A 22,458-nucleotide genomic window follows, 5' to 3' on the forward strand; every position below is an offset into this window, starting at 1 on the left:
TTGAACTGCATAATCCATTAATTACGTTTAGATGATATTGCATTTACAACTTATTTGACCCCATTTTTTTACGTGAATGACAGCATTCTCGTGCAACTCGTGCAAACAGAGTTCTGAAAAGTATGGTGGAGAATTCAAGGACAAATTATAAATGACATTAAAGTGAGGATAACTGTATATTCGTCCAGTTTTGATCATTGACATGCCTACTGTGTATTAGTAACTTTTGTGAACAAGATTAGAATGTTACTTTTGCACATATACACATTGATTGGACCTCTCAACCAAATTTCATACCTTATTTTAGGGATTTTTAAGACAATATATTTTCAAAAGTTTGTTGAATGTGTTTTGATATTTAAGTGCATTGTAGTTCATGAATACAAAGTTAAAAATTAATAATGACAACATTTCTAGGCCCTTATTGTAAGCCACTAGACTTCTGTAACGATAAATGTTTAATGTATTAAGGGGAATATACTCTTTTAGTTTTGGAATGAGGCATTCCTTGACCACCGTATCTTTTCTTATGCACTACTTTGTAAACAAACTAGATAATGTGTTTTAGCTTACATATGCGAAATGAAAAGCATGACAGTGACCATATTTCACATTCTTTCTTTAAATTAGAATCTGTAGGACATTGATAAATGTTTGGACAAGGTGAAGCACTATTATTTTCGCACCAAAAAGTCTTAATTGTTGACTTTGAATGTACACAATAAGTCTTATATAATTCAACAATAACTTTCTTGTTTCAGTTTTCTCATTTTTATTTTAGTGAGCAATCCTTTGTGTACTTATAACAGTTGAAACAGTATCCATTTCATGTACCAAAACCTTGTACTTTTTTGCAGGTAAATTTTATCATACCCCACCCACTTTTTTTCTAATTTCAAAGTATGCGTCCCCTTAAGTTTATCCACCGAGTTGGAGAAAGGTTTATCCACCCGAGGCTTGCCGAGGGAGATAAATCTTTCGGAGACGAGGTGGATAAACCTAAGTTAAGAAAGACAGTAACCTAATATTCTATTTATCCTGCAGTCAATTAAATCTGTGTATAATATATATTTACTTTCAAAATGTTTTTCTCTACAAAAATAATCCAGAATTTCACTCACTTATGAATTCCTACGCCCTTCAACCGTAGTCTGCTTGATCCAGTTACACACGATTCATTACAATAAAACATTTTTTCATGCCTCATACTTTGCCTTCTGAAATTCTGTGTATTATAAATCATCGTTGCTAACAGGGCATTCGCGTACAAAACAAGCAGAATGGTTTTGACTCGGATAAAATACAGCCGAAAACGACGCTTGAGATGAATTCAAATGCCTGCAGTCTTAAATTTACTCCATTTCCGTACAAGACGATGTGACATAATGAAATTCCTTCCACCATGAATAGTTTAGATACAATAATTACAATAAACGACTGCTTAAATCTGGTTATTTGTGTAAATTTCTACCTAAAAATGAGTGAACGCCAGATAAACAAAGTCAAGGTCGATTCACACAGACTTTAAAAACCGTCACCGTACCATCCGTATGGAGGTTTACAAGGACAGAGTGAACCAATTTTTTATTTTTTTACCGTGGCTGTCCTCATAAAATGATGAAATGTTCGAGCTTCGAACTCTTGGCCCAGTTTACATTGCCTAGATCACATATACTTGAAAAAGTAGTCCGTCAGTTGCATTGACGGTATAAACCTGCATTGACTGAATAAACTTCAAGTTTACACGGCAGGCAGATATCGGCCTGATAAATACATAGTGGTAGGATAAAACGTACAGAGTTCCACAGTCGAGTGAAGTGTTTGAGAAAAGTACTGAATGCAAACGTTTTACTTGGAGGAAAGCACTCATTTTGCTGTTTTCCATGCTCAGTATTCAAGTAATAAGGAAATTATAGGCACAATGTCATCTGAATCAGGATATTTTCTCCATGTATACGTCTGAAAAACTCGCGTGGGTTGGCCACCCTGAAGCCTGAAGGGTGTCCATTCAAAAACGGCAACATAAAATCGTGTATTTATATACATTAAACATCCAGGTAGAGCGATACGATGCGTCCTTTTAGATAAACCCAGCTGTTAAGAAGAGTTCATTATTTAGATCGTAGTCATTAAATGACTTTTATCAAGAAATTTGTTTCAATACTTTGATTCAGTGTAAAAAAACAGACATTTGTAACTGATTTTACACCACTTTCTTGTTACACAACTATCTGTGATTTCAACTTTGCAACCATGTTTAATGTTCTTATGGCGGAAAGACTGAAAATGATCACACGTCACGTGATGGAATAGCGACAGTGCATATCACCAATGGAGAGAATCGTTTTCGATTATCGTTTGTTAATGCTTGGATGAAAATATTGGATGAAATAGAAAAGTAAGTACAAGTTAAGTTAGCTACTACATTTAGTCTTCGGCATGTTTTATATTATACTTCTGTTTCTAAAAGATGTGGTATCTTTACCAAATTTAATGTTTGTATTACAAGATTGTTGAGCATGTACAAGTGTTTTTTTTTTCAGGATATTGCATTTTGAAAAATGCATCATCGAATATTTATTTCTGACGAAATGTATGCCAGAACTTAATGGTAAATAATTAAAATATGACTATGTACCATTTAACCAAACAGATTCTACTTGCGAGGAAAATAATTTTACACTTAATTTTTGGTTGGCGTTTGCGTAAAATTGATGTAAGATGTACAATGGGGTAGGGGTCGATATTTCAAATATCTATATTAAGGTAGATCAGGATTGGTTTTGATATTTTTCTGACTGATATTTATAACGATAAGCTACTACTGAAATAAAAGTTTTCAACATAGCACTATATTATCTAGGAAGTATAAAAACTCTTAGATGCATGGTGATCCCAACATTTTTTCTTTCTGTTTTGAAGCATTTATGTTTGTTATTCAAGCAGCAAAATATTTCTAAAATCTCAAAAGCAGAATTTTTGGATGATGTAGTTATGCCAACATGTAAAAATGAAAGAGATTTGTTAGTGATATTTATACTTATATTATACTGATATCACTTTGTATTCATAGTAACCTATAAGACCTGAAATCACTATAACATTAAGTGGGATATTATATTTTTATAAAGTACTCCAATGTTTTTCAGCTTAACTTAATTTCAGAAATACTTAAACAGTGGGTGAAGAACATACCTTCGCTGCATAAAATGAAAACGAGTTCGGTGACCTGTGCTTTGTCTGCCCTTATTTGTCTTCGAAACTAATGTTCTTCAAGCTTTTTGTGATATAGGGAAAAGGCAGAACTATGGGTCTCACTGATTTTATGGTGTGTTTCAACTAGTATTTTTCTTATATTAAATATGGCCTTTTTATTTATTATTGACAATTGTCTTCAAGAAAATATAGGTTAAAGCCATGAAATTTACCTTATCGGTTAGATTGTTTGTGCTATTGAGAGGTAATGCATGGCACTGAATGAACTCCATAATCTCAAAGAACCAGAGTTCAAGTACATAGAGACGTTTAATGCCCGCTAGACAAACTACGGTGTCACATTTCTGTAGTAATTTGTATAAGATGACAACAAAGCTTTAAACATTAAAACCATTGAACTGATGTAACACTATTTTGATTTAATTTTATTTATTGTTTGAACATCGTTTTCGGTTAAATTTTATTTAACATGGACATGACGTATTTTTAATGAATTTCACGTTTTTTATAACTATCTTATTAATTCTTATTTTGATATTGAAAAGTGTAGTGTTCTGAAGTTGTTTAGAGAATCCTTTTCTTTGGCCGTTGTCAATTACTATAGAATTCTTTTTAGGAACAACGATATAAAAGGAGTAATAATAACAGGTAATGAGAAATACTTCAGTCTGGGTCTCGATGTCGCTTATTTTAACACACAGACTGCAGAGTATGTGGAGAAAACGAGAAATAGCCTAGCAAAGTTCAACAGACGACTTACTCTGTTGCCAGTGCCAACTGTTGCCGCAATTAATGGTATGTGATTCTTGTTTAACAAGGTATTTTGTGTCTATTCTTACAGTTTTAAATCACGAATTAATGTTACCAATCTGTCCACCATGTGCATTTTGATGAAATGGACATATTTGGAACTTTAAAGATTTCAATTAAACTGACAGATTGTTTAGGCTTTACACAACTATTTACATTATTATAGTATCTTCTAATATCATATTATCAAAATATATATTAACAATTCAGGCCATTGTTTTGGCGTGGTGCATTCCTTGCATTGGCATGTGACTACAGGGTGAAACGATCAGATCGAGGCTGGCTGTGCTGGCCGGAAGGTGCACTGAACATGCGCATTCGCCCAAATAGAAGTCATTTATTACGGTGTGGTTACATTCAAAGTTTCAATAACATTTAAAATCACTCGTTTCATTCATTCAAGCTGGTAGTTCTTACATTTATTTATTACAATGCCATTTTGATTATTGATATACTGATTATAAATTCAGTAAAACAGGATTTTTTGTTAAATGTCATTAATTCCTATTTTTCTGTGTTTCTTATTAAAAACGGCCACCTTATATTCGTATCTTTATAGAAAATTGCGTTTTTCACGAAAGGTTTTCCTTAAATTGAAGAAAAAGTAGGAAGAGAATAGAGAGTTGAAAAGTTCCTAGAGAAATTCTAGTCAGTTTGCAGTCTGCTTCCCTCAAAATGACGTATATTTGCTCTTGTCCGCACGTTTAACCCCTACTTTTGGTTTCGATCTGCAGACAAAAATTAACATTGTTGAAAACAAAAACAGGAAAACAGTGGAAAAGTATGAAAGTTGTCTATTTTCTTTGGAGTTCTTGAATAGTACTTTTAATAACATCTTACTTTATTACTTATTGCAACTTGATGAAGAGATGTACTAGTATTTCCGCCATTTTGCTTACTTTTAATGGCATACATCTATGACGAAGCATATTATCATATACTCTTTGTATCAGTATGTGTGAATAAACAAAATCTGAAACAAGTTTCTTTTGTGTCTTTTTTCAGCCTTAAGTTTCCAGTAGGAAAAGCAATACGGGATGCGGTAATACTGGGAAAACGGCTTACTGCACGATATTCACATGCTCTGCAGTTAATGGACATAGTTTCATCGCAGGAGAGTTTAAACGATGACGCTACAAAACTGCTTCATGACGTTCTTGGCAAAAACGGTATTGACAGACAATCATTGAAGCAGATGAAGGCTGACATTTACGATTTCCCTTCCTTTTTTTTGCGTTGCTGTTAATGCAGATTTGCGTCGAAGTTGTTACATTATATCAAAATGGCCAGCAATATCAATTAGCGTCTTCATTTTATTGAAACAGATGAAAAATCGGTTTCAAACTTGATTTGATGACTTGCAGCTTATCAACGTTTCTTCGGTCAAACCTACCTGTATCAACGAAATATTTGTTCGTTGTCTCTCATTGATTTTAATCCCCACGAAAGGCAAAGGGGTATGGTAGCGGTCCCTGTCTGCCCATGCAAGCGTGCTGCCGTCCGTGCGGGACATAACTCCAAAACAATCCAAGAGATGTTGTCAATAATTCACACCATGTCAGATGCCGGCGAAAGAAAATACAGTATACAATCTTACTAACTTTTAAAATTGAAATGTTCTCCCTTTTTATAACTTACTCAACCCCCCTTTGTTCGTAGCATAACTCCAAACCTATTGAAGTGTTATCGTTAACAGTTGTCATTAAAAGAAACTGCAGTGTTTTAGAACTATGACCCTACTTTGCTTAGTTTTTTTAAAAATTATCTCCCTTCTTTGATTTCGTCATAACACTTTTGTCCGGATAATAACTTCAAAACTATTGAAGTAATTTTGTTTAAACTTCATCTCATCATAACTCTAATATGAAAGAGTTTCGTTATGACAGAGGCTATTAAGAAAAGTGTGCTGTGTACAGGAACCATAACTCTAATTTGCTTACTTTTTAATTATCTCCCTTTTTAAACTGTTGTCCAAGACATCACTTTTTAAGTCTTGAATATGTTCTACTGAAACTGCATACAAAGATGGGGTACACTATGGGTAAGAGCAGTGTACGAAAACTATACTTCTTCCTTATTTTGGAATTACCTCCCTTTATTCTACTCATAAAGCTTTATCCGGAGCATGACTTTAAAATCATTGAAGAGACTTTTTGCAAGACCTATTCACAATGACAGAGGATATCAACGTCTAAACATAAAAATACTTCGGGGCATGACCGTGTCAAACATGACTCTTATTATTGCTAGAAGGGAGCGGGGTTTGCACCGTGCTAGTTTCCTGAAAACCATATTTAATGTTATTGATAATACATCAACACCTAATAAGCTAAAGGTATTATTAAGGGTGATTAAATTACCGTTGTACACACATGCATCTTATAGCATGCTTCAGCATTACTCTTAACACAGAGACAGTTTAAATTATAAAAGAATATATATATATATATATATATATATATATATATATATATATATATATATATATATATATATATATATTTCTTCCACTTTCTCGTCTTTTTGGATACACCCATTCCTTAGACAAGTAATTCTCTCTAAATGATTTATTCACTTTTGACCTTTATAAATAAACTATCAACGCATTAGTTTTAATTTCAGATTTAACATCAATGAACCCCGTTTAAGAACTTACTACGAACACTATATTAATTAAGTAGAAAAGAAAACCTCTTATTGGCTGAAAACAGAAATACCGGAGATTGTTTTCCTTTTACAAGATAGCTCATATTTATTTCGCTTATATCTTAAGGACGCATTCATTTAATTTTATTATTGTTTACTGAATTTTATTCGAGCCTCATATTTGGGTCAGTACTGGCGAAACGGCAAAGCAATTATACACATTCCTTTTTTACTAAATTATTTTCACTTTTAGATAGAAATTATTATATCACAACCACGCATGTTCCCCCACCCACACTTCCACACCATTTTTTCCTGCTGTTTCTCAGCCATCTCAGACACATTTTTATTTATTATTCAAGTTTACATCCCACCTTAAGTAAAAGTATAAAATCATGAAACCTGCCGTTACTGTCATGTAACAATGATGTATTGTATAAGGCAAGTTTGTAAGTATCTTACATTGCTGAATGTTCCCAGCCCGAGGGACACGATGGAATGAGAAACCGTGTCTTTAACGAAAACCGTGTCTTATTACACAGGCTGACATATTGGGTAGCGCAAACCTTGTCTTTAAATGCAAGCTATGCTTACGTAGCATCAGCGAAATTTATGACGGGCAGTGGAAGGAACGGCTTCACGGAATTTATACCTTTCTGGAACCGGTTTGATCCAGTTCTGTTGAGCGTGGGTTGCATAAACACAAAGGAATTTCTGATTTTACCCCACCACCTACCCCATGTCCACACTCAAATTCAGTTAGAGAGGTATTCAAAGTTTCTATTTGGTCAGTGGGCCATTTCTAAAGAAACCTCCCCATTTTATTTACTTTATTTACTTTTAAAAATTTATTTTCCTTCGTAAAAAAATTCAGAAACCTGTTTCTGTCATACAACAAACATGTTTCATGACCATTAAGCTACATTTTGTGTTTGTTGATTTCTCCCATAACTGGTCATAAAGGTCTTTATAGTTTTACACACATAGAAGGGTACACGAATTATGTTCACTTTAGATAGAAATTATTACATCACAACCTAGCATGCCCCCTCCCCCGTCCCAGATCACTTTTTAATTCATTTTGTTTAAACATGTATTATTTTATTTTCAAATACAATTTCTCGTGTCATATTACCACAATTAATTACTAAAAAAAAATTCCCCACAGATTTTCAAAAAAACATAGGAATGTCCATCCAAATATTACCAATTTTGTCTCAAAACAGTCTTGCGGAGACGGCCATTTTCAGTATGTTGCCATGGCAAAGATATCTAATTTAGATGAAGTTGCGCTAAACATGTCATTTTGGACGGGTTACCATTAAAGTTGCTTTAATTTGGCATTTTTTGTGACCAATAATGTAGGACCATTGTCTTTGCAATTGCTTTAAACATTAGACGTTTCATTGTCTTAGGTTAATTACGTTAAGACGTGTTTTTGACAACTCGTTACTTTAAGGTCTCAACATTGTGTCAAATCAATAAAATCTATATAATATGTCCGAGTCGTTATTGACGCAGACTGAGGTTCAACTTCAAAAGTGCTTTTATGTGTGTTCTCGGAGCATTTGACAAGTGTATATATTATGGTTAAAGATGCAAGTGCACCTGAGTAATTAATATGTTGAAATAAACAGAAAAATATCAAAGCCTGTCTAGGATGAATATGGTGCGAAGTATACACCAGATTTCACATAGTCATATAATATGTTTATTGATATTTTGGTTGTTAAAACATCGGAGCAGATCTAGATCTACGTTAGGATGTTTAATCACTGGAATTCTTTTGCAAAAATACACGACATGGGCAACGATACATAATAGATTAAAATGTACTAAAACATTGTATACGAACAAGCGCAATAAATATCTTACAATGCAAGTAACTGCCTAGTTGTTTAAATGTTCTGACACGTCTCGATTTGTTCCTTAATAAAATACCACTTGGACTACGCTCTAGTGATATTAACCGTTCGGATCTGCATTCGCTTGATGTTCGTGAGTGGAAGTCGTCGTTTTACATTTTTGGTGAATAGCACAGAGTTTGATGTAAAATAACAATGCAAATAGGAAAACTGCTTACTTTTTGCATAAACAGACAGATCAACATCCTTATTTTGCCTATATTATCATTTTTACTTGACCGATTTTCGTAGACTATCTGTGTAGATAACGTACACACTTTCACAGTCGAGAGAAGTGTTTGAGAAAAGTACTGAGAACTGAATGCAGACGTTTTATGTGGAGGGAAGCAGTCGTTTTGCTGTCTTCTACGCTCTTTATTCAAATAATAAGGAAATTATAGGCAAAATGTCACCTGAATCAGGATATTTTCTCCGTGTATACGTCTGCAAAACTCACGTGGGTTGGCCCCCTGCAGCCTGAAGGTTGAATGCAAGTCCATTCAATACCAGCGACATAATATCATGCATTTGCATGCATTAAACTTCTAGGTAGAGCGATACGATGCGTCCTTTTAGATAAAAAGAGTTTATTATTTAGATCGTAGTCAGTAAATATTTATGAAACGCGCTTTTATTGACTTTTATTAAGACATTTGTTTTAATACCTTGATTTAGTTTATATGTAATAACAGACATTTGTAACATTAGCAGATTTTACAGATACTGTCTTGTTATACAACTCTCTGGGATTTAAACTTAGTAGCCATGTTTAATGTTCATATGACGGAAGGATTGAAGATGATCACGTCACATGATGGAATAGCGACAGTGCATATGACCAATGGAGAGAATCGTTTTCGATTATCGTTTGTTAATGCTTGGATGAAAATATTGGAAGAAATAGAAAAGTTAGTATAAGTTAAGTTAGCTATTACATTTAGTCTTCGGTGTGTCTTATATTATACTTCTGTTTCCAAAAGAGTGTGGTATCTTTGCCAAATTTAATGTTTGTATTAGATGATTGTTGAGGATTTACGAGCGTTTTTTTTTAGGGTATCCGCCATTTTGAAAAATGTTTCTTCGAATATTTCTTTCTAAAAAAACTTATGCAAAAAAAATAATGGTAAATACATGTAATTAAAATATGACTTATAATGTATCATTTAACAAAACAGATTCTACTTGTTGCGAAAAAAGAATCACCCTTATATTTTTTGGTTTGCGTTTGCCTAAAATTGATGTAAGATGTACAATGGGGTAGGGGTCGATAATTTCAAATATCTGTTAAAGCAGTTCAGGTTTGGTTTTTTTCATATATTTCTGACTGATATTTATAATAAGCTACTACTACTGAAATAAAAGTTTTCAACATAGCACTTTATATCATCTAGGATGTATAAATTAAAACAAAAAGAACTAAAAATATCAAAAATTCACCAGTGTTTAAATGTTGTTTTTTTTTTTTTGTTTTTTGTTTTTTTTTAATATATCTCATAGATGCACGGTGACCCCAACATTTTTCTTTCTATATTGATATCACCTTGTATTCATTGTGAACTTGAACACCTGAAATCCCTTTAACATTAAGTGGGATATGATACCTTTTATAAAGTACCGGCAACATTTTTTTCAGTTTTACTTCATTTCAGAATGGCTTAAAATGCGGTGCAAAGAAAATACCCTATATAATAAAAAGGAGCTCGGTAACCTGTGCTTTGTCTGCCCTTATTTGTCTGAGAAACTAATGTTCTTCAAGCTCACAGAAAATGAGAAAACTTCTTAACTGCAGAAAAAATTATCCAACATCCTTAAATGTGAAGTCACATATTCGGCGGATTTGAGTATATCTGAGTTTTTTTTGTGATATGGGAAAAATGTGCAACTATGGGTCTCACATTTTATGATGTGTTTTAATTAAGTTCTTTTTTACCTTAAACATGGTCTTTTTATTTATTACTGACAACTGTCTTCAAGAAAATATAAGTTAAAGCCGTCAGAAAATCCTGAGGCCGCACAGAACGCATCCATGAAATTTACCTTATCGGTTAGATTGTTTGTGCTATTGAGAGGTAATGCATGGCACTGAAATAACTCCATAGTCTCAAAGAACCAGAAAATATAAAAGCAACGGGTCCAAATACATAAAGACATTTTATGCCCGCCAGACAAACTACTGTGTCACAGTACTGTAGTAATTTGAATCAGATGACAACAAAGCTTTAAACATTCAAACCATTGAACTGATATTACACTATTCTTACTTTTTTTAACATCGCTTTGTAGTTCGTTTAAATTTCATTTACCATGCTGGGCACGATTGATTCTGCCTTTGCGACCAGTGTAGATCATGATCAGCCTGCACATCCTTGCAGTCTGATCATGATCTGCACTGTTCGCCATTCAGTCAGTATATTTTTGGTAAGCACCCCTTTTAACAGTTAATGGTACTGTCCAAATTGAAAGATGGACAAGTTCATTATAGAAATTTAGCAGGGTAAGAGTTAAATTTCATTTACCATGGAAATGTACGTATTGTTGATAAATCTCAGATTTTTATAATTAACTTTATTACCTTTGTTTATTACTATGGAATTCTTTTTAGGAACAGTGATATAAAAGGAGTAATAATAACAGGAAATGGGAAATACTTCAGTCTGGGTCTCGATCTTGCTTATCTTAGCACACAGACTGCAGAGTATTTAGAGGAAACGAGAATCAGCACAGCAAAGCTCTGCAGACGACTAATTCTGTTGCCAGTGCCAACTGTTGCCGTAATTAATGGTATTTAATCTTATTTAACAAGATATTTTGTGTCTATTGTTACAGTTTTAGATCATGAATTATTGTCCTCAATCTGTCTACTATATGGATTTTGTTTAAATGGACTATTTTGAAAGTTAAAGATTTTGATTAAATTGATACTACTGTTTGCAGATCAAATTGCCCCTCTAACTTTTTTCTTTATCTTTACGTCACACAAAGCGCGCGCCCTGACTCTGTCTTTAACGTATCGCCGCACTTGCATACATTGTAAAGTGCAATAAGGTGATAATGGATATGTTTTAAAAGTAGAATATTGAATATTTCAACTACGTTCAAATGAAATTAGCGTTTTTGTTTGTTATGACAATTATCATTGACGAAATGTCCAACCACGCAAGGTATACAAGGTTTTATAGAAAAGTATCATTGAACCTTCCAGTTACGCAACACTTGTAGATCTAATTGTCATATCCATAAAAACTGATTTATTCAAACTTCTGCAGAGTCTTCCGTTGCTTAACTATCGAAAATCTAACTCCATGATTATAGATTTAGTTTTTTTATTTTATTATTTTTGGTGGGGTTTAGCTTCTACTTGTATATGAATTTATCTACTATTTATTTGAAGTCGTTTAAACACTATTTCAGTTATTTACATACAGGCAGTTGATAAGCCTTGTCTTCGTTCATGGAAAGAACTAGTTATAGACTCAAATAAGTCAAAATAATTCGAAATTTAGTTTGTTGTATATTTGTATCGGTCACTCTAAAAGGACCAAAATAGCTGAGCATAAATAACAGTACACCGTCATGTAAAGTTATTGGTTTTATCGCTTGCACATTATATGTAACGTTAATCGTGTTAAGGGGAATTATGTTAACTTTTACATAAATTAATGAGGAACTGAATCCCATTTTTGATTAGCCTAAATAATGAGACCTGGGGCCTAGATCGATTTTACATTTTGATTAGCCTGGGAAGCCGTTGATAATATTTGTGCTTTGTCAGAAGAAATCATACCTAATATTTATGCATTAAAGATATCTCTTAATTTGCGCTAATTAGTGTTAATTGGCATTCATCGAGTTTCTGATATTATGTCAATTTGCAGGTAGAAAAAAAAGTTAGAAATTGTCAGACTGGATTCCCAGGCTACATTTTGATATATGACGTTGTCTACCTAAAAGGGATATCAACCAGTCAAAAATATAACGATATTCAACTCTTGAGTAAAATTATTTGGACTACCATTTGATACATGTAAGTTTTATTTGAATTTATTTTATATTCGTAACAAAATCAGCATTTAAACCCAAATCTAGCGATGACAATTTCTTTCGATTGGAGAAAACTACTCGTAGCTGTTTCCTAGGATCACACCAAATTAGTTAGACTATAGAGTAGACTCACATACTCCGTAAGAAATTGCCGACTTGTTTTCAATTAACGAAGCCTGGTCAGTTCCGGGAATCGAATTTATGCCCTTCAATCAACGATGAGCGAATACAACAACTCGAGTCAGTCACGTTTTATAATTATTGTGAAAACTAAACACGAGGTACATTATTTAAAAGAAAAGTCTGCAGCAAAAGGTACTGAAATTTAGGCAGAAAAAGGCCTGTAAAGTATAAGAGGGTTTCTTTTTTTTTCACATCCACGCTACCTAAATGTAGTGTGCATTGTGGCAAGATTCATTTAAATTTTAAATGAAGATTAGATCTAGTACATATGTTACAATCCAGTTAAACACCCGTTCCAACAGTATCTAAGTCATGCAACCTATGTAAACAAGTTCATTGAGTATTTTTTACTCGTACCGGAAAGGCGGAGTTACCTGTATAGACGAGATCCAAAAATAGCTTCAGCATCGCTGCTTTTGTGACGTAAAGGTAAAAGTCTGTCGATTTAAGAAAAGGCGAAAGGGCAATTTGATCTGCAAACAGTAGTAGAACATTAAAGTTTTAAACAACTATTTATATCATTAAAACATCTTTTTATAGCATAGTATCAAAATGTATATCAATTTTTACAGGTCATTGTTTTGGCGCTGGTGTATTTCTTGCATTAGCATGTGACTACAGGGTGATGCGATCAGATCGAGGCTGGTTGTGTTGGCCGGAAGTTGCACTGAACATACGCAATCCTCCATACGTTATTCATTTATAACGGTGTGGTATATCTAAAGTTTAAATAACATTTCAAATGACTGATTTTGTTTATTCATTCCAGTTGTTAGTTTTGATAATATTTATTATCGATATCATTTGTATAATTGAAGCTATCAGTTTTAGTGTAAAACAGGCTTTTGCGGTTTAATGTTATTAACTCAAACCATTCTTCGTTTCATATAAAAAGGCCACTTCAGACCTTATTTTCACCTTTTTCTACACCTATGATCCATTAAAGCTCGTCATAAATAGAGGGAATAATACAAAAAGAATGGGGAGATGAACAGTTCCTAGTGAAATGCCAGTCAGTGATGACAAGCTACCCTAAAATGACGTACATTTGCTCTCGTCCGCACATTTAATACTTACTTTAGGTTTAGATCTGAAAAAAATCTGCCATTGTTGAAAAATAAAAACATGAAAGCGTCTCATTTCATGCATAATGCATTCCAGCAGTGAAAAAGTGCATGATATTGCACTATAAATGGAAAGTTAAGAATCTTTTTACTTTGGACTTCTTTCGAATACACCAAGGAAGAACATTTGACCGAATTACTTACCGTATTCGTTGAAACAAAAATGGATATAGTAGCACATATAATAACGTCATACTTCATTGGTCATCGCAACTTGATGAAGAAATCTATTTACATTGTATTTCAATTTTAGCTGCTGTCCATGCTACACATCTGTGACGAAGCATAAAAAACAAAGACAAATATCAAACAGGGAATGCCATGTACCAGAAACGCAGCCTCCCCTAAACGAAACCCACAGCACACAGACGCGTGCACCACAAACACACACATACACACACACACACACACACACACACACACACACACACACACACGCGCGCGCGCGCATACATACTAAGCCAACACATTAGGACAAAACGAACAAACAAAGGAACACAGTGGGGCACCGCCTTGGAACGGTCAGTGGCAAAACCACCACTGGGGAGTTTAACCGGTTTATGGTGCGCACTCAACCTCACTCTTACCCCCACCATGTTCCAAAGACACGGGACAGTGTAAATAAAAATATTCCCCTCCAGATGAATCTCTTTCACACGTAATGGAAACAAAAAGGCATGGCATGTAAAACACAAAAAGGCTCGTGTATAAATATATAAAAGGCAAACCTAAAGAACCAAAAACCTGTGTACTCAATGCCTTTTCAGAAGACAGAGCAACAAGAGAAACACCCTTAAGGGTCCGACGAAACAAGCCAGAAGACAGATATCAAAATAGTTCAGTCCTGGTAGGATTTTAAAACTGCTTATTATAGAGTCCTCCCCCTCTTCCGTCAGACACAATCAAAGAGGGAAGCGTAGTGTCCAACTGTAAACGGGTTGAACACTAAACATGCGGTATGTCTCAAAACAGTTGGGTCGTAACCTCTTTTAATAAAACGTTTTATAATTTACCAAATACATTTGGAAAATTACCATGACCCAAGATCTTACGAAGTTTGTAAACCACATCCCCATAAAAAACGGGTTTAGAAATACCTTCTTGCAGAAGTGTCTTTAAATTACTATTGAATTTTAAAACTAGATCAGAATTACGATAGTAAAATTTAGCAAAATATTTACGCAGTGTGTAATAACGGTAGCCTTGCTGAAGAAGTTTACTTGTAATATATTGATAACGTTCATTGAAATGCTTGACATGATTACACGCTCTGGCAAACCGGATTAATTGAGAAATATATACCCCATAAGATGTAGCCTGAGATACATCCCCATCCAAATGGGGAAAATTTACAATACTAAAATTAAAAACATCCCTCTTGTCATAAATTTTGGTATGTATAATATTGTCATAAATAGAGAGATGTAAATCTAAAAATGAAGCATCAGTCTCAGAATTGTTAGTTTTAATTAACTGAAGCTCCCTAAGATAAATAGTACCCACCAATTGACCAAAAAAACGGATTATTCATATTAAGAATATCATCCAGATAGCGTGAAGTATTATTAAATGCAGTTATAATATCTGTTTGCGTATCTGGAGAAAGGCTCAACATAAAGTCTCTTTCATAACAATATAAAAACAAATCTGCGACAAGGGGTGCACAATTTGTTCCCATGGGAATACCAACAACTTGTCTAAAAACTGCATTCCCAAACCTGATGTAAATGCTGTTCAATAAAAAGGAAATGGCTTTACAAACTTCGTCACAGGTCCACATTGTATCATGTTTAATAATATTGCTAGTAAAAAAAGCTTTATCAAAATTGCAAGCGAGAAATGTAGCATTCTCTCTGGCAAAAGTCTTTTTGAATTAGGGCAGTTAGTTTTTCATTGATTAAGTTATGTGGTAAAGTGGTAAACAAAGTATAAAAATCGTATGTACTGACTGTAGATACCTTGTAATTATTAATTTTAAACTTATCCAGGATTTCGCCAGAGTTTTCTTATACTTTATCGCAGTATCTTTCCACGTGGGCTTTCACAGCAGTTAGACATGATTTTAATAGTTTTGAAATATTTTTGGTGGTACAAGAGGTTGAATTAGCGATGAAGCGAGCTTTATATGGTTGTTTATGCAATTTAGGAATCCAGTACATGGTCGATAGTTTCATTTGTTGATAGTCTATACGAACTTTTAAATTAGAAACTTCAGTGATGTGATCAGTGACAACTTATTTTCAACAGAAGGACTCAATGTATAAGTTTTAGTGCTATTTAGTTCGTTTTGTAAAACATTAATATAATGTAGGCGTCAAATGATGATAATATTGTTGGCCGCCTTGTCTGTTGGAACTAAGACAAAATTAGAATGAAATTCTTGGATTTCCTTTTTCAGATGTCTTAAAGTAAACTTGGGTTTTGGTTGAAGTAGGTGTTCATTAGTTTGATAAAATTTTATTCGAGAATCAACAATGTTAAAAATGTTTCGTTTCCAAGACGTTAATGCATTGGGATCAGCGTTCTCACGACGACACCATTTAACACAAAAAGTTTCGATGGATTCCGCAATCTGACCGCGACAAGCATCAAAATCAATAGTTGAAGAAATTCTATATTTAGGTCCTTTAAAGAATAAATTACGAATACGTTTGTCTTTAATAATATCAAAATTACCAGTGATGACATGACCTGCATCTGAATAGCAAAATTTTGAGATTTTACATTCGCAGTAAGAAGGGGTATTTGTTTGAACATCTAAGTCGGAAACAATTTTATTGTAATTGAATGTAACATTTCTTACAGGTGTTTTATATTCATAACAGATAATAGGAACTTCGGAGTTTCTGAAATATTTAGGCAAAGAATCAATGACACGTTTATCACGAAATATACTGGGTACATCGATGAAGTCAATACCTTTATTCATGAAATAAATTTTAAGAAAATGTCTCTCATGGTCAGATTGGGTGTCAATATGTGGACGGAGAACGTGTTGTGTGTAACTTTGAATAAGATATGATACAGTGTAAAACGGATCTGTTTGAATAACATACTGGTCCGCTTCCTCGTCTAGCTTTTTAAGAGACTGAACAGATAAAGATGTGAGACGAGAAAGCATTGAATGTCTACCAGAGTTTGAAAGGGTATTAGTATTGCCGATTAAAATATAAAAATAGTTTCATTTTTACTCGTTTTTCAGCCTTAAATTTCCAGTAGGAAAAGCAATACGAGATGCGGTAATACTGGGGAAACGGCTTACTGCACGAGATTCACATGATCTGCAGTTAGTGAACATAGTTTCATCACAGGAGACTTTAAACGATGACGCTACAAAACTGCTTCATGAAGTTCTTGGCAAAAACGGTATTGACAGACAATCATTGAAGCAGATGAAAGCTGACATTTACGATTTCCCTCGTCATCTTTATGCCGATAATACAGCAAAACTGTAGTTTAGTTTCAACCATGCAATGTTTTTGTCTTTGGTTTTTACACCGTCCAACGGTAGACTATGTGAGAATATGTGATTTCAAGATTTTTTTATTCAAGAATTTAGCCCACATGGGCTTCAGCCTTGTAAAGGCGACGAACATTTACATGCAAATACATGTACAAAGAACAGTGCGTATACATGTAATAATACATAACAGACACAATAAAATCTTACTGTAGGTTTTTGTGTTTAACCCTTACCCTGTTAAATTTCTATAATGAACTTGTCCATACTTCAATTCAATTTGGACAGTACCATTAACTGTTAAAAGAGGTGCTTTCCAAAAAATACTGACTGAATGGCGAACAGTGCAGGTCATGATCTGACTGCACGGACGTGCAGGCTGTTCATGATCTACACTGGTCGCAAAGGCAGAATCAGTCGTGTTTAGCATGATAAGGGTTAATATCAATGTCATTTACTTGGAGTGTAGCATACCTGTTTACTACAATATAATCACGAAATCGTGTTTGTTCGATTGTTCGAAAATCAATTGCGATTTATACAAGACTTTTACAAACTTGTTTTAGGTCTTTGTTATGTATATGTTTTTGTTATGTATATAAAAATTATAAGCACCTTTTTCCCGGCTGTCCACCAGATTAATCATTTACAAATTTATGGTGGCATATTTCTGCCACGAGATGGCTAGGGAGCTATCGCGATACTTCAAACAATTATCTTGATAAAGCGAAGATTTTTCCAGTAGTCGAAGATTTCCTGGAAATATTATTGTGATAATTTACATTTTTATCTCGATACTTTTCGTATAATTGCCAACAGATGCCAGCCTGATCACGGCTGCTTATCGCCAAATTCGAGCACCACTGGTACTCCGCTTCAGTAGATTTGCGGCACTTCAGGTGAACGATTTGCGCACATAAATTCGACAAATTTACTTTTGGTAGCTCACTTTTCTTTAAACTATTCTGTTCTTGAAATAGGGTATCACAAGTCTGGCTTCGTAGTCCGACCTGTATATAAACAAAGACTTATCCGGGAAACTATGTGCTTGATTAGTGAAAGGACAAGTGAGGTACAATAAAAATTCTACAGACGTACGAATCAAAATATTGTTCAATGATACCTAAATGCTGTACATAAATGTTTTGTTCTTGCTATCCTTTCCATTCCGAAGGAAAATATAGCAAATAAATCACAATTTTATTCATAACTTAAAATCGTGTTTTCCTTACACAAAGTGAAAAGACATGGCTAGAATATTTCAAAATGTACCAAATGCTTCAATGCGGTACCGGAGATAGAATTGCGCAAAATGATCTTAGTTTGTAATGATATATGCTTATTGCTACACGACATTTGACTTACTATGTCAGATTACGAAAGATAATAGGTAAGGGTAGATTTCTCGGAAGCACAGAGCCTCAGAGACACGCATTTGTAAAGTAGGCCCACAACAAAACGAAGCTGTAACGGAAAAGTATTATAGACGGGCTGCTTCAAACCTTCAGTACATTTTAATTTTATTCAAAATACAGAAAAAGGGGAAAGGATGTGGTAGGGGGTAGAAAGGGTGGTGTTTATGGGGAAGTGGAACAAGGACCAATATTCAAAAGGGAATGCTAGGTTCCTTAATCACAGTTACGCTACAACATAAACCACAACAGCGCAGACACTCTCGTGCAAAAGACAAACACACATACACACATAGCTAACTTACATAGATAAACAAACAGATGAGTAAGATATAGCAACACTATAGGGCACCACCCACGGCACACAAGCACACACACGCACACACATAAGCAGAAAATAACTACAATCGGGCACCGCTTAAGGATTCCGACAGCCAAAATTAAGATGGGCACGATAACTTATTCACAGCAAAAGGAGAGGGGATGCCAAAGCAAAGGAGCGCAAATGCAAAGGGAAAGGATGGGAGGGGGCGATATGGGGAGTGAGGAGAAAGAGGAAAGAAACGCCAACAACAAACAAGACAACATACGCAACACAAAATACAAGACGGACAGAAAACAAGTTGAAAATAGGGGCACCGCCTTGGAACGGTCAGTAACATATATAAACCAAACCAAAAGGGGGAAGATGCAGTACGACACGCCTTGAGGTGAGTTACTGGAGCTTACCCATAAATATTTTATAAAACAGGGTTATTGTGGCTTAAATAATATTGACATATTCGAAAGTATGCTGTACACTGCAGTGAATAATGACATAAAAACGATACGACCGAAGTGTTCTAATCACTGTGTACTAAAGGTGACATATATTCTACCTACAACACTTACATATATTAACTAGATCTTGATTTGAGTCTGGATAGCTTGATTGTATACCATTATAATATATATCTATGATTTTATGTTCATATTAAAAATGATAACATACACAAAATGTTCTATGTCCGTAGATGTAAATAAACCTGTTGCAAACTACATGTATGCATGCACATAGTTCTATATTTAATTGTTTATTAAATATCGGAACAAAAAGTCTTACAACAAGCTCTTGTCACGTAAATGCTTAGAACTTTGAAGACATGTAAAGACTTTGCTTTCTTGGTAAAAACCAACGTTCCCTACTGAGTCAACGCCAAGTCCATATGCCAAGTAATACTTCCAAGGACTGGTCATTGAGTTTCATAGATGTATCATGCTTCAAGATGAGGTACTGATTGTAGGTTCTACCTAAAAGAGATAAATGTTATTGTTATTGATCGCGGCCATATTGAATAGGTGAAGTATATGCGCGCTGGGGAAAATATTTCGTGATGGACCTGTGAATTCTTTACTTATGGGTGAAACAGGTCTCATAAGCGTAAATACGACTAGCTTCTATTGATTATAAAACATACCGTACGATTTGTTGTGAATTAACTGTTGTTGTACTTTTAGTAGTTCAACCGCCACCCTTGTTTAAGAGCAACATTTAAAAAACACGTTTTTTTTTCATCCTCAAGTAATAAGACATAGAGCGCCTACTTCACCCGATTTACATTAGGAACATTTTCATGCGTTTTGGGCTTTATCGTATGTTTGACATGGGATTTTTGAACCGTCCAGAGATGTTGGAAATGTTTGTCTCATTGTTTATTTTTTTTTAATAAAAATGTTACTGCTTTCATTGTCTACCACTTTTTTCCACCCTTGCCTGAAAAAACAGTAATGAGTTTGTACACTGTTCAGACAATTGTGCTCTGTTGAAATTTAACCAAACACAAGTTTACCTGCATAAACAGAAAGCATGATATGTCACCATGCGCGCCTCCAGAGGGGTTGGGGACCTGGGGTCCGGACCCCCTCTGGAAAATCTTTAAAAAAGGAAAGAAGACAAGAAGGAAAGAAAATGTTTTTCGAAAAAGGCAACATTAGGACTGCATGTAAAGTATACGCGGTTGCTGCTACATACAACCCCGACATAATTCATATTATTTATCTAAAAGAAACTAAGAATTTTACCTTCAAGAAAGCTTGATTTTATCATTTTCCCAAATTTAACAGAATAGTCCATAAAACTGTCCCAGAATGCAAAAAAAAATGAAGTGCTAAATTTCAAAATTTCCAGGGAGTGGGGGGGGGGGGGCAGGGGATCGGACCCCCTCTGAGAAAATTGGCTGTGTCCGTGCATGGTCACTATACCTGTCCAGTACAGGACATTATGGTAAACGCTTCTTTCCTGCACAAATGACAATTTCGCAACTTCTGTCCGGTTTGTACAAATTTCTGGCCGCGATAAACCATTTGACTTGTATTTATATTTAAAATGATAGGCATAGTTGAATGCCGTTTAACAGTATACGCAAAACTATGTATGCGCAATTCTATCTCCGGTGCCGCAATTTGAGCACTGGATACATTTTGGCCCATTTTTGCAATGTCTTCGCACTTCCTGTGAATTAAACATTATGTAAAATACGATAATATAATAAAATATCTGATGTTTTATTTGCTATATTTTCCTTTTGAATGGATAGTTCATCATGAAAATAACATTTATGTACAGCATTGTGGTTCAGTATAAAACTGCTTTCAGAATTTTCATCATCTCTCACTTGTTCTTTCTCTGTTTAAGAGGATATTTTACATGATATATATTTACATGTATACAGGTCGGACTATGAAGCCGGATTTTTGATATCCTATTCCAAAATTAAATAACACAAAGAAAAAGAAACCATTGACCGTAAATGTGTCTATGTTTCGTGCGCAAATGTTTTTATTTTAGATCAAATAATCAAAGGAAATGTGGTGCCTGAATTGCGCGAAGAGCAGCCGTGCTGATGGACTATTTAGTAGCTGCGTACTATTATATTTTACGCAGAGTGTTTAATACTGATTCAGTATTTTGTGCAATGAGGGATATTCTGGTCGATCACTATTCATATAATAACCCGTTTTGTCTCGACCGTCTCTACTAAATATGACAAAGGATGAAAATACAAAAAAGCAAAGTAAATAGAAAATTGAAATATACCTGTTTTAAGTAATCCAGTATTTTTGAAACTAAGTGTTTTATCTTTCAATAGATTAGAACTGAAATACTTTTAAATATGTGCAAACAATATATAGATATATCACCAACACTGTCGTCTGTTTTTAAAACTATATTGGAATTATGATAAGCCTGATGATTTCGACTACTAAACTAAGAGACCGCAGATTCGAACCCAGCGACTAACAGAAATATCTACATGTAACAAAATAAAGAACTGCTTCGTTTGAACTTGGAATATTGTCACATCTACTCGAAATTGAACGTGGTAGGTGGAAAAAGCCAGTGAGCACCCTGTATACTAATGAAAGAAAATGTCCTTTCTGTATTAGACTGCCTTCATCCATCAGGCTTCAGACTGGCCAAGCCTCATGACTTTTTGATATCGTGCACACGGAGAAAACATCTCGATTCAGGTGACATTTTGCCTATATTTTCCTTTTTACTTGACAGATTTTCGTGGACTGTGTAGCTAACGTACACACTTTCACAGTCGAGCGAAGTGTTTGAGAAAAGTTCGCAGACGTTTTATGTGAAGGAAAGCACACATTTTGCTGTCTTCCACGCT

At 34.4% G+C, this 22,458-nt stretch overlaps 1 long non-coding RNA gene and 1 pseudogene across 1 annotated transcript; both read left to right on the top strand.

Annotated features, from left to right (window-relative positions):
• The first annotated feature begins 1,601 nt into the window (after positions 1 to 1,601).
• On the top strand, positions 1,602 to 5,272 carry LOC128558107 (uncharacterized; annotated as a pseudogene).
• A 1,289-nt stretch (positions 5,273 to 6,561) lies between these two features.
• On the top strand, positions 6,562 to 17,599 carry LOC123548330 (uncharacterized). The gene is made up of 4 exons (XR_008371488.1): positions 6,562 to 9,484; positions 11,179 to 11,357; positions 13,373 to 13,508; positions 17,127 to 17,599. It is a non-coding gene; the product is annotated as an uncharacterized LOC123548330 (long non-coding RNA).
• Positions 17,600 to 22,458: the final 4,859 nt, after the last annotated feature.

Source organism: Mercenaria mercenaria, chromosome 6 (assembly GCF_021730395.1).
Source record: "Mercenaria mercenaria strain notata chromosome 6, MADL_Memer_1, whole genome shotgun sequence".
NCBI lineage: Eukaryota > Metazoa > Mollusca > Bivalvia > Venerida > Veneridae > Mercenaria > Mercenaria mercenaria.